The sequence below is a fragment of the Pan troglodytes genome, chromosome 18 (assembly GCF_028858775.2).
Source record: "Pan troglodytes isolate AG18354 chromosome 18, NHGRI_mPanTro3-v2.0_pri, whole genome shotgun sequence".
NCBI lineage: Eukaryota > Metazoa > Chordata > Mammalia > Primates > Hominidae > Pan > Pan troglodytes.
The window spans coordinates 12,168,357-12,182,057 of NC_072416.2; the positions used below are offsets into that span (position 1 = coordinate 12,168,357).

The 13,701-nt window shown below is 44.1% G+C and overlaps 1 long non-coding RNA gene across 2 annotated transcripts in view; it reads left to right on the plus strand.

The window, feature by feature from the left end:
- The first annotated feature begins 7,090 nt into the window (after nucleotides 1–7,090).
- Nucleotides 7,091–13,701, plus strand: part of LOC104002511 (uncharacterized) — a 119,290-nt gene continuing 112,679 nt past the window's right edge. For both annotated transcript variants that reach the window (XR_674819.4, XR_008539732.2), the window contains exons 1-2: nucleotides 7,091–7,272; nucleotides 11,332–11,421. This is a non-coding gene — a long non-coding RNA (uncharacterized LOC104002511). The remainder of the gene's footprint in view (nucleotides 7,273–11,331; nucleotides 11,422–13,701) is intronic.

The window sequence follows — 13,701 nt, forward strand, 5'->3', positions numbered from 1 at the left end:
GGCTGCCAAGCACCGGGCTTGCTGACCTTCTGAATCTGGCCACTGGCCACCTGTAGAGCTTCATTCCTTCCTTCCCACTGCTCCTGCTCAGCTGTTTTCCCAAACTCTGTGAGCCCCTGTTCCAGGCACAGTGGACTTGCCTGAACACATTGTGTTTATCTCCTTGCACTAGAAAATATTTGCTCTTGGTGAATCCTAGGCCTTGGTGAGTGTGGGGTTGCCATAGCACCCCCACCTGTCGTCACAGCATCTAGCTTTCTGCATCAACATTTCTGGTTTTCTTCCCTGTCTCCACTGTGAGGCTGTCCATAATTTGAGGGCCAAGATCGTTGCCTGTTTATCTCACTAAGGCACTTCATGCATGTCAGTCAGCACAGTAGAGGGATCAAGCTCTCAGTCTGCAATCAGACGGCATGGGTTCAAGCCTCACCTTGTTCCTTTATTAGCCATGTTCTTAGGAAGTTCCATAAGCAGCCTCAGTCTCAGAGCAGAGGTGTCTGATTGGCCTAGACTTGAGACTCCTTAAACTTTAATAAACATTTGAAACACCTAGGAGTCTTATATAGAATTAAGATTTTGGTTCAGGAGGTTTGGAATGGGAGCTGAGATTCTGCGTTTCTGACAAGTTCCAGGGTGTTGTCACTGCTGCGCGTCTCCGGACCACACTGTGAGTAGTGGGGTGCAGGCTACGATTGGTTCAAACACTGGATCATGGGGAGGATTTGGTTTTCTATAACAAGTTGACAAATAGGCTGACATGAGAGTCGAAGGACATCATGCATTTAAAGCCCTGAATCCACAAATCTTGGCTAATCAAAGCATGCCTCATATCAACTGTCATTTACTGAGCTCTTCCTATGAGAATCAATAGCAAACGTTGAGTGAGCACTTTCTATATGTCAGTCAAGGTGCTAAGTACTTTGACACACAGGGTCTCAAGTGGGGAAACTGAGGCTCAGATAAGTTAAATGTGTTGAATTATTATCAGTGTGATAATACTTTTGATTGACTTGCCTTTCCCACCCTCTTCTCTTTTAATAAAATCACCAAGGATCTGAGAAGATCAAATCTGCCTCCAGCCCCTGCCACCTAGGAGCAGATGTAATGATACTAGCAGTATTTTCCCTTCTTTTTGTTCATTCCTGCAGCCATTGTTTATTGAGCATCTACTATGTGAAAGGCACTGTGGATATACTAATGGAGACAAACAAAGCCCTTATGGAGCTTCCAGTCTAGTGAGAGACACAGATATTAGTTAAGTAATTCCACAGATAAATATGATTCCAATCTGTTGAAAGGAGCTATCAGGAGAAAAGGATTTGGGAGCGACAAAAATGGGGAATTTGATCAATAGACTCTGCAAAGGCTTCCATGTGTGGATACGACCCTGAAATGATAGTGAAAGGTGGGTAGGAGTTGGCTAAAGAGAACATCTTGTGCAAAGGCCCTGGGGCGGGTTGCTGGCAGAGAGCACAGAACACTCAGGAGACAAAAGAAGACAAGTGCGGCTGGGGGCAGAGAGGTGTGAGCTAAAACTGGAGAGGCAGGCAGGGTCAAATCACAGAGGGCTTTCCAGTGCACATCAAGGATTCTGGGCTTTATCCTAAGAGCAGTGGAAAGCCACTGAACAGTTTTAAGCAAGGGAGGAGTGATAACATCAGGCATCAATTTTGAGATCACTCAAAGAGATGAATCAAACAGATTTGGTGGGAGTTGCTTGAGTGAAAATGGAAAGAGGAATAAGAAAGTCCAGGCAAGAAATGACAGTGACCAAGGCTGGGTGTGGAGGTGGCAGTGGCAATGGGGAGAAGGGGAACTCTGTAGAATGTATGTGAGAAATAAAACAACAACAACAACAACAACAACTGTATATTAGGGCTTGGTGATGGGGTCACTGTAAGGGGTGCAACAGCAAAGTGAGGGTGAGGGAGGCTTCCTGAGTATTCTCCAATATTAGGACGCGAATACTTTAGTCATCCTCTTCATCCATATCTTCTATTTATACCTGGGCAAATAGTCCCAGAGAGAAAGGAGAAAAGGGTTTGGGAGCTACAAAAATGGGGAATTCGATCAATGCAAAAGCTTCCATGTGTGGATATGACCCTGAAATGACAGGCAAAAGGTGAGTAGTTGACTAGTTAAAGAAAACAGTTTGTGCAAAGGTCCTGGGGCAGGGTTGGTGGGGGAGAGCTTGAAACACTCAGGACTGCCTTTCACATAGTAGATGCTCAATAAACAATGGCTGCAGGAATGAATAAAAAGAAGGGAAAAAACTGCTGGTATCGTTACGTCGGTTCCCAGGTGGCAGGGGCTGGAGGCAGGTTTGATTGTCTCAGATCCTTGGTGATTTTATTAAAGGAAGAGAGGATGGGAAAGGCATGTCAATCAAAAGCATTATCAGACTTATCCAAGGTCACACAGCTGGATGAGCAGAGGCTGGGCCAGTGTGGACCAGTTTTGAAGCTCTAGTGGCCAGTCCTGCGTAGTCCTAAGGAAGGGACCCTCTACCTTCTGCCTCTTGTATTGCTAAACAACAAAGTAGCAAGTGAGAAGAGGGTGTAACAGTGAAAAGATGAATGAGCTGGAACTGTTTCTCCCTTTAATGATTCTCTTAGACCTGTCAGATTCTCTGTCTTCAGGATTCCAGGTGATTCATCTGCCTTCAAAGCTACCCCAGTCCTGCTTGACCCTTCCAGGACTCTCAACTGTGATTTTTGGCTAGAACAAGAAGCAGAAGCTTGACATTATAGAAAGAGTTTTCAATCAGGAAGACCTGGGTTCAAATCCCAGCAGTACTTCTAAGTATCTACTCAAGAGAAGCACTTACCTGCGTGCAGTATGGGTCGTGCATGGAAATTTTCACCGCAAAACTGCGTTTTATAATTAAAGACAATTGAAATCAACCTCAGGGTGTATCAATAGGGGAAAGAATAAATAGGATATGGTTTATTTACATGATGGAGTAAAACACAGCCCTCAAAGGAATGAATTGACATCAGTTGGAGAGGTGGATCTGAAAGACACATATTGTTGAATAAAAAATATGAGTTGTTGAGAAATCCATTTAAAAGGATACCATTTCTGTAAAAAAATCACAGCAAATGCCATGTATTTTATGGATACATTTATGTGCATGTAAAGTGATAAAAAGAGGTCTAGAAGAACAGGAATGACATTCATAACGCTATCTGAGGTGGAAGTCAAAGGGACTTTATCTGCACTGTTCTAATTTTCTAAAAGGCAAATGAACTGATTTATTATAAGAAGAAAAACTCTGCCAGTGTGACCTTTGAAAAATAATATAAACTTTTCTGGCCAGGCACGGTGGCTCACGCCTGTAATCTTAGCACTTTGGGAGGCTGAGGTGGGTGGATCACGAGGTCAAGAGATCGAGACCATCCTGGCCGACATGGTGAAACCCCGTCTCTACTGAAAATACAAAAATTAGCTGGGCATGGTGGTTTGCGCCTGTAGTCCCAGCTACTCGGGATGCTGAGGCAGGAGAATCGCTTGAACCCGGGATGTGGAGGTTGCATTGAGCCGAGACTGCACCACTGTACTCCAGCCTGGTGACAGAGCACGACTCCGTCTCAATAAATAAATAAATAAATAAATATAATAATATAAACTTTTCTGAGTCTCAATCTCATCACTTTATTCATTCCATAGTTATTAACTACTGTGCTTTACCTGTGCAAGTTGTGGGGTACCCCAAGTCGAGATGGGCTCCCTGACCTTACAGAAGCTGTGTGGTCTTTTGGGACAGAGAGGAAGCAACACAGTGATCAGAGAGCACAGAATAAGCCAGGGCCCCCAAAGAAAGGTCATTGCCTAGCCTAGGGTGCAGGAAAGCCCCCCAAGGATATTGGCACTGAGCTGAGGTTTTGAAAAACAAGAAGGTGTTAGCCAGTCGTAGGACAAGGGTACAGGTGATGCAGTTGGAAAAGCAGCCTGTGCTCTGTGTTGGGCTGATTAATTACCATTTAATCTACAATCAAAAACAAAAACTAATGTTGCTGCTGTTGTCAGCTTCATTTTCTAAAAACACTGTCACCATCCATGTGATGGAAATTATGATATTTAGCACACGAACTTGTTTTGAGGAAAGGATCTAGCACATAGCAGGTATTCGACAGACATGACTTCCCATCTCACTTGTTGCTTCATTTAACCCACCTTAGGGGACTGAATAATGGCCCCCTAAAATATCAGGTCCTAATCCCTGGATCCTGTAAATGTGACTTATTTGGGAAAAGGGTCTTTGCAGAGGCGATTAAGTTAGGGATTAAGTTAGGGATCTTGTGACAGGGAGATTACAGGATCTTTTGTCCTAAATATAATCACAAGTGTCCTTAAAAGAGAGAGGCAAAGGGAGCTAACACAGACATACAGGAGAGAAGGAGGCAATGGAGACAGATCTGAAGACAATGACATTGAAGATTTGAATGATGCAGCCACAAGCCAAGGAATGCCGGTGCCATCAGAAACTGGGAAAGGCAAGGAAGGCTCTCCCTTGGAGCCTCTGGAGGGGGTGTCCCTGCTCAGCCCAGTGAGGGTGGTTTTGCCCTTCTGGCCACCTAAGTTGTGAAAGATTATATTTCTGTTGTTTTAAGCCACTCAGTTTGTAGTAATTTGTTACAGCAAATACAGAAAACAAATATACCCAAGTCCATTATCCATAGCCCTCTTCAATCTTTACTGCATTGCAGCAAAAGATATCTGATAAATGCACTTGTAAAAGGAATGAGATTTCATGGCTTCCTAGGAGCATATGCATGGGGAAAAAGGGCAATGCTTACTCCAAAGAGGGAAGACTTTCTAACTGAGCCTTTCAGACATCAGAGGGCTGTGGGGTTGTGGCCAGAAGGCCAGTTCGAAACAGGACTGGCATGCTAGAGGGAGCTGGCAGCCGTGGGAAGGTTCCTGGGGTCTTATCCAGGCAACACAGTCATCTGAGCTGGGTTGCAGAGGCCAAGCCATAACCAAGAGGAAGCTAAAATAGTTTGGAATCTAGCAGTGAGTGGCAAATCTGAGCTGTAAAGCTCGGATGGAAGAGAACAAGTCACAACAAAAAAGTGACTGCCACCCCATGTGGGCTATTCAGTTAGCAGGTGTGGGCACCATAGTAAGAAGTATTGAACACCAGATCATCTCATTCTTAACATTCTAAGGGAAGCCTGTTTTACAATTTTGGAGTCTTAGGCTTAGTGAATCTACCCAGGGTCACAGAGCTGTGAGGAACAGGTCCACAATTTAAACCCAAATCTTTTGGATTTCAACCAGTTCTCTGAAAGTTGGCTGAAGACTGGGGAAGGTGTTCCAGGTATACCTGTCTCATGTCCTCTTACTTTATACCTTGCAGACCTGTTTGCTACATACAAGGCTGAGGCTAAGGCTAATGTCTTCCAGTTTTTTCTCATGGACTCATGCCAACCTAGAGACCCATTTTTTTTTTTTTTTCTGGAAGCCCATTTGTTTTAATTGACTAGACTTTGAGCTGAGGAGGGTGAGTGAGTGTGTGTGTATGTGTGTGTGTGTGTGTGTGTGTGTGCGCGCATGTGCATCTGGTCTTATCAGCTCACTTAGACTGTGCTAAAATAATGTGTTTTGGTAAAAAAACAACATTGCCACTTGGTATCAAGCTGATTAATTCCTACAGAAGCTGTAATGAAAACGAAACCACATTTGTGTCCCAACCTTGCTACCATTCAGCATCTTCTGTGATTTTGTTTTTCTTAATCTAGTTTCAGAATCTTAACAGCTTCTGTAATCTTCCAAAGATTCTACAGGACTTTCTTATATGACTTGCTTAGAGCAAATGAAAATAAAATTATATTTCTCTGGCTTCTCACAAATTCTTGGAGGTTGTGCATATTTCCTCAAATGATGGGCCACCGGAAAGGTAATCTCATGTTATGGTGATTTACTGAATCTTTTATTTATTTATTTATTGAGACGTAGTCTCGCTCTGTCGCCTAGGCTGGAGTGCAGTGGCGCAATCTTGGCTCACTGCAACCTCTGCCTCTCGGGTTCAAGAGATTTTCTTGCCTCAGCCTCCCGAGTGGCTGGGATTACAGGCACGTGCCACCACACCCGGCTAATTTTTTTATATTTTCGGTAGAGATGGGGTTGCACCATGTTGGCCAGGCTGGTCGTGAACTCCTGACCTCTAGTGGTCTGCCTGCTTCAGCCTCCCAAAGTACTGGGATTGCAGGCATGAGCTACCAAGCCCAGCCAGAATCTTGAGTCTAATTTTGGCAACCCCCAGTGCATTTCATGGAAGGGATAGTTAGAGCTAACACACAATTTTCCCTGTGTCATTTGCTAGTTACTGTTTATATGCATTTTTACACATATTAATTCTTTTAAACTATACAACAGCTCTATGAGATAGGTACTATTATTATCTTCGTATTAAAAGTTTGTAGAGGTTAAAAAGACTTCCCCCAAACCACACAGCTATTAATGCTAGCCTTTGAATTCAGGAGGTCTGGCCCAAGAGTCCACTCTTTTAACCACTCCACTAGTGTCCTTTATGTATCCCGAGGCTATTTCAAGAAATCTTAAAGCAGCTAACGTTATTGAGCCCATATTATGTGCCGAATATTTTGTAGGGTGTTTTACATGCATTTTTGGGTAGTTCCCAAACATGTTGACTGCCGTAATTATTAGGGAACTTAAAAAATGTTTCTTTTCTCTAGGAGCCACCTATAGCCTCCTCAATCGGTTGTTAGGAGTAGAAGTGAAAACAGGGATCAGCATTTGAGTTGTAGTTTGACCCATGTGCTAGGGGGGTCCCAGGAAACTTGGGAAGGGGAAGGAGAGATATTCCCTCCTTCTATTCTCAGGAACCATGATCACATTTTTCTGGCTTCTCAGAAATTCTTGGAGGTTGTGTGTATTTCCTCAAATGATGGGCCACTGGAAAGCTAACCTCACGTTATCATGATTTACTGAATGTTGAGTCTAATTCTGGCAACTCCCAATGCATTTCACGGAAAGGATCATTACGGTAAACACAGAATGTGTCACATATTTTGCACAATATTTTCCCCAGTAGCCTTCAATTGGCTCAATTTGGAGAGGTCGTTCTCCAGTGGGGAAGAAGGAATAACAAGAGGAGCATTTTTGGAGCATTTATTAACAGTATAGGCTAGGCTTTTTTTCTGTGTATTTTATATGTGTCTATTCATTTAATGCCCTTGATAATCCACTGAAAGAGGTGTCATTATTATCAGCCCATTTTACAGAAGAAGAAACTGAAACAAGAAGGTAAGTGATTTGCGTCAATGTTACACTGCAGGGGAAAGGAAACCGGGGAAGAGAGAGACAGGATAATAGCTGCCTGAGTTAGGTGTAAATGTCCTTCATAGAGATTCAGAAACCTTCCCAAGACCACACAGCTATGAACGCCAGGATTTGGACTCAGGCTGTCTGACTCAAGAGTCCATACACTTACACACTCTGCTGGTGTTCTGTGTGTACTCCTGGGCTGTTTTGTTCAATCACAAATTGGATAACATTATTGAGTCCTTATGACATGAGAAATGTTTTGTTGAGTGGACTCGAGCCCCAAGGCCTGCAGTATTTCAGTCTGTTTTCCCACATTACCACAGCAAGGCTGTTTACTCATCAACCTTCCATCCCTGTTGAGAGTGGAGGGGGAGGACGTGCAGAGGATTCATGTTTACGGAGCACACTGCACCAGGGTCTGGGACACGGTGCTAGATAGTTATATACGTCACTTTATTTCATCTTTACTGTCCCATGAAACTGTTGGTGCTCATAAGGAGGCCAGATACTGAAACAAAGTGGAAATGAACTGCCCAGAAAACTGAGATCTGTCTATTTTTCTTCATATTCTTTTTTCTTTTTTGCTTGGATAATTGCAGTAGCCTGCTACACCCTCTACCTGCAGTTCAAGCCTGCCACTAATCCGTTCTCCATGGGGTGGCCAGAGCGATTACAAATATAAATGAACTCAAGTTCTGTAGTCTAGTTAATAGTATCATGCCAATGTCAATTTTCCACTTATGTAAGTCATACAAGATGTCACCATTGGGGAAAATGAGTGAAGGGCTGATGGGACTCTATGTACTATTTTGTGACTTGCTGTGAATCTATAATTATTTCAAAATTAAAAGTAAATCAGGCCGGGTGCCGTGGCTCATGCCTGTAATCCCAGCACTTTTGGAGGCTGAGGCAGGTGGATCACTTGAGGTCAGGAGTTCGGGACCAGCCCGGCCAACATGGTGAAACCCTGTCTCTACTAAAAATACAAAAAATTAGCTGGGTGTGTGGCACGCACCTATAATTCCAGTTACAGGGGAGGCTGAGACACGAGAATCACTTGAACCCGGGAGGCAGAGGTTGCAGTGACCCGAGGTTGCACCACTGCACTCCAGTGACAGAGAAAGACTCGGAGTCAACAACAAAAAGTAAATCAATCTATCTCTCTATTGTCTATCTAAATATTGCTTCATTGCAGTGAGAGATACGTATAGATAGATGTCTACAGATGGAGAGGCAGACACACCGGCAGACATCTCCAGAGCTCAGAGCTCACCGCTTCCTATTGCTACTCGCCGCAGCCTGCGTGCTGTGGCCCCTGGTTAACTCCCCTGGTTCCCTGCACCTCGCACCACCCATCTCCTCCACTATAATGTTCCAGCCACACTCGCCTCCTCCCTGCCTCAGGACCTTAGCACTTGATGACTCTCTTTCTGGACCATATGGGCTATTCCCGTGACTGGGTCCTGCTTGGTCAGGTTTCAGCTTGTGTTGCATCTTCAGAGAGGTTCTTCTGACCTCTCTGCCTTTACATGTCCTCTCCCTGTGTCCTTTTCGATTTTTCCAAGCATCAGCAAACTTTCAGCAAAGGGCCAGAGTAAATACTTCAGGCTTTATGAGGCACCAAAAGTCCCTATTACATATTATTCTGTTTGTTTACAACCCTTTAAAAATGTAAAAAAATCGTTATTAGTTTGTGATTTACTGACTCTTGATTTAGACTATCCCAGTGTCTGATTTATATTCTACTCAGCACTGCCCATCTAAGATTAGTTTTGCAAAGCCTTACTATACGTTTACTGCCCGCCTTCCCCTCTAGATTGTGGGCTCCATGAGGACAGGTGTTTTTTTCTGGATCACATCCAAGCCTTGATCTAGTGTCTGCCCTGCAGTAGATCCTAACATGTACTAATTAATAAAGGAATAAATGAGGGAAATTCATCAGCCTTTTTCCTCGACACCGCCAGGAAGTTTCAGCCTGGCATGGCTTGGAGTGACCAGAAATCTCTGTGCCCTCTCTTTTGCCCACTTGCCTCTGTGCTAAGGGGGTTAGAATACTTCTGTTCAACAAACAGACTGCCAGCATTTGGACCCCCATCAGGTTGCTCACTTCTACAAATACAGGTAGAAGTGGGAAAGATGAGAGTCAACACTGCCCCACGTGGCACATCAGTTTAGGACTTTTAGATGCCATTGACAAATGCCCAAATAACTTGCAACCTCCATTCATTAGGAAACCAACAGTCAACTCATTGGCTTCCCAGTTGGCCTTCTTTTTTTCTTTTTGAGATGGAGTCTCGCTCTGTCGCCAGGCTGGAGTGCAGTGGCATGATCTTGGCTCACTGCAACCTCCGCCTCCACAGTTCAAGCCATTCTCCTGTCTCAGCCTCCTGAGTAGCTGGGACTGCAGGCACATGCCATCATGCCCAGCTAATTTTTGTATTTTTAGTAGAGACGGGGTTTCACTATGTTGGCCAGGATGGTCTTGATCTGTTGACCTCGTGATCTACCTGCCTCGGCCTCCCAAAGTGCTGGGATTACAGGCATGAGCCATCATGCCCGACCCCCAGTTGGCCTTCTTAGAGTAGGCACCACTAGGTACCAGACCCCAGCTCTGCCACAAATACGGGAAAATTCAAGCATGGTAACTGGCCACGGTCCAATGTTGTCTGTGATGATGATGATCACGATAATGATGATGATGATGGTAATGATGATGATGACTTTTTTCCTTTGGAAATGAACATAGCTTTATTGTTTCTTTTCTATTACACAGATAATTTGCAGAAATTTTAGAAACTTCAAATAATACAAGGAAGATTAAAACAACAAAAAACCCCTCAACTCATCCAAATTCCCATCAGCCCTAAATAGCCATTTAACCACGTTCTATTTTAAAGAGCATCTTTCCAGATATCTTTCCAGTGCTTAAAGAAACACACATCTATATAATTTACAAAAGTGGGATTACAAGATACCGAATGTTCCACACTTTGCCTTTTTGCTCAGATGATGGTGATTTTAATGAACAAGTAAAGCAGAATCAGCATAGGAGAAATAAATCCTCTATCACAGTGACACATGCAAGCTTGGGGGTCTCTGCCTAAATGTAAAAGCTAACCCCAGGAGACCCAAGAGAGAAGTAAATGATCTGTGCTAATTCTCAGGACCTTACTCATAGGACTATTGGACCAGAATTCTTCCAACCAAATACCTGTGCCTCAAACAAACGTGCTCCCTGCTGCCTTCTTTCTGTGACCATTCAAGCCCAAATACTACTTATGTACGGCATACGTGCTGATCATTTTCTTATCCGGAAAAATAGCTTCCAGAATTACTGCAGGCCATCAAAGTCTGGAATCAGAGATTAAAATGTGGAGGTAATTGGTGTCTGGGTAGCTCAGGTGGAGCGTCCGTGTATTGCATCATTTCAAAGTTTAAATAGCAAAGGTCAAAAATGATATGAGGGAGGAATGTTTATTTAGGTCAGTTCTTGGATTTTTCTATCTAGTGGAATTCCTCTCTGCACTCTGATTACCTCACATCTGAAAAAAAATAAATTTGAAAGTCCTGATTGTACTTCAGGAAAGAGGCACTTTTACTGTCTCAGGGAGGTCAGCTGATGTAAAAATTTGAATAGCTAATATTTATTGCCACTTCTCAGGCATCAGGCACTTGGAATGCATTTTGTATCTCCTACCTAGGACATCCTTGGTGGCAGGTGATCTCAGTATCCACATTGCGTAGGTGAGGGGGCTGAGCTTAGAGCAGGCAGGTAATTTTCCCAGGTCATCCAGCTAGCAAGAGGCAAAGTCAGGAATCTGGATCTAGCCCTGTCTGAGTCAGAGCTGCCCTCCTAACTGCCATGTTGACACAGTGTAGGTGCACTATAAACACATTTTCCTTTCTCTTACCCTTACAATAGGGGGCCTTTGATAAGGGGAAGCCTCATGTCCTCATGTCTGATTTTTTCTATCCTGAGCATTTATTTATTCACGCATTCATTTAATAAATATTTCTTGCCCTCCTTCTCTGCACCAGACATTGTCCTAGGTACTGTGCATACGGCAGCAGACCAAACAAAGCCACTTCCCTCTCTTGCTTCATGGCGCTTACTTTGCAGTGTGGAAGGTAGGTTATTTGAAAACACAAACAAACAAACAAAAAACAGAGATAAATATGTGCTATGTCAGGGGTTACAGGGGAAAAGTAAAGCAGAGTATGGAAGGTAGAGAGGGACATGGGTGTGTCCTAAAGGGTGGTCAGGGAAGAATTTTGGATGAGATGGTAGTTGAGTAGAAGCCTGAAAGAGATGTGAAGGTGAAGCCTGCAGGTATTTGAAGAAAGAGCATTCCAGGGAAGGGCACGTGCAAAGGCTCTGGGGCAGGAGCATGCCTGAGGGCCAGAGAGAGTGCAGAGGGAAAAGAGAGGATTAGAGAGAGAAGATGAGCTGGAAGAGAAAATAGGAGGCGTTGATCAGATCACATGGGGCTTTGTAGGCCATTGTGAAGGATGTGGGATTTACCTTGAGTGAGCTGAGGTTTGAGCAGATGAGTGCTCTGACCCGATTACATCTTAACAGAACCGTTCTGACACTCATGTGAGGGGGCAGATAGGTGGGGAGCGAGGATGGATGCAAACAGGCTGATCAGGAGGCCATTGTGATAATCTAGGTGAGAGACCACGGGGTCTTGGGGCAAAGTATGAGCACTGAAGGTGGCTAGAATTGATTGGATCCTCTGCACTTTGAAAAAAGAATGCATGGTTTTTTATTTTTATTTTTTTTTATAAATTGGATGTGCAGAGAGAAAGAAACAAGAACAATACATTCCATAACAGTTATGCCACTCTTCAGTATCAATGTGAAAATAATAAAAGAGCAGCTTGATGTCTTCAATCATGTTACCTATGCACTATGACCTGTCTCCTCCCAGGCAGAACAAATAGTGCAGACTCAAATCCACCCAACCGTCTGTGTTCCCTGGACAAGTAACTTTACCTCTCAGAGCCATTTATTCATCTACTGAGTAGGAGTATTAATATCAACAGTGCCTCCGTCAGAGCGTCTTAGCGTGGGATGACCCATGTGCGTGGCTTGGAGACATGCACGTGGAGGGTGGGGACTAGGTGTTAGTCCTTATTTCTCTTAGGAGTCACATAGGCCTTTGTTTTAGTCATGAGATTAGAGCCCTTCTTTTGAGGTTGCTGCAACCCTGGGGAGAGTGATTATCTAGCACTGTGGCTAAGGTCAGGAACTCAGGAATCAGTTACAAGGAAACCATGGTCAAGATGGCTCCATCACTTGGTCAAGGCATTCAGTCCCTTTGTGGAGCATGGTGGCTCATGTCTGTAGTCCCAGCTACTCAGGAGGCTGAGGTGGGAGGATTGCTTGAGCCCAGGAATTCCAGGCTTCAGTGAGCTTCAGGATGGTGCCACTGTACTCCAGCCTGGGCAATAGAGCAAGACCCTGTCTATAAATCAAAAAGGGATTCAGGCCCTCTATGCCTCAGTTTGCTCACCTAGGAAATGGGGAGAGTAAACTCTCCCTTGCAGGGTGGCTGGGAGGATTAAATGAGGGGACAAAGGAACAATGAGCAGAGAACAGCTCCTCAATTATTCCTGCTTCCGTTCTCTTTCTTCCAAGTCTCTGTTCTCGGTCGCCAAATACCTGCATTGGGATTTGTCTTCACATTTCACGTCCGCTCTGGGTTATGGAAAATTATGCTTCTGTCCTGTAGCATACAGACCTGCAGCTAGGTCTGGGGCTGGGGATTTAATGTCTTTGCAAATTGTCTGATTCTGACATTTACTGTTCTCCGCTTGTCCTGGGCTGGAATCTGCAAGATGAGGCAGCTCTAGGCTTTGTTCTGAGCAGAGGCAGTACACGCCACAGTCTGTTTGTGAGGCATAAATGAGAGGTGGAATTAGACTTTATTGTTATTATTAAGTCATATAAGTATCAGCAGTGATTTCCATCACTACCTCTCATCTGGGATGCTGCCCCTGCTGTCCCAGGTCCATGCTCACTCCTTTCAACCTTTTCTCCATGTGGCTTCCAGAGGCCAGAGGGATCATTTAAAATGCCCTATCACATCATAGTTGTCTTAAAACATTCTCCTTCCGCCTCACACTAGTCTAGCCACACTGGCCTGCCATTTGCAACTTGACTTTGCATCCTTTCTTCTGCCAAAGGGCCTTTCCACATGCTATTGTGTTTCCTGGTGGGGGGGTGGTGGGGTGCATTGGTGCATATAGGGTTACATAACAAGGTAAAATCAATAAGGTACAGTTGGAGTATTTAGAGGCCCAGCGCTCTGAAAGTATCAATCACACTGCTGCCATATGCAATTTAGAACAAAATAACAGTAAGCAGTAACACATAATTTTGTTTTTCAAAATACACACATTTAT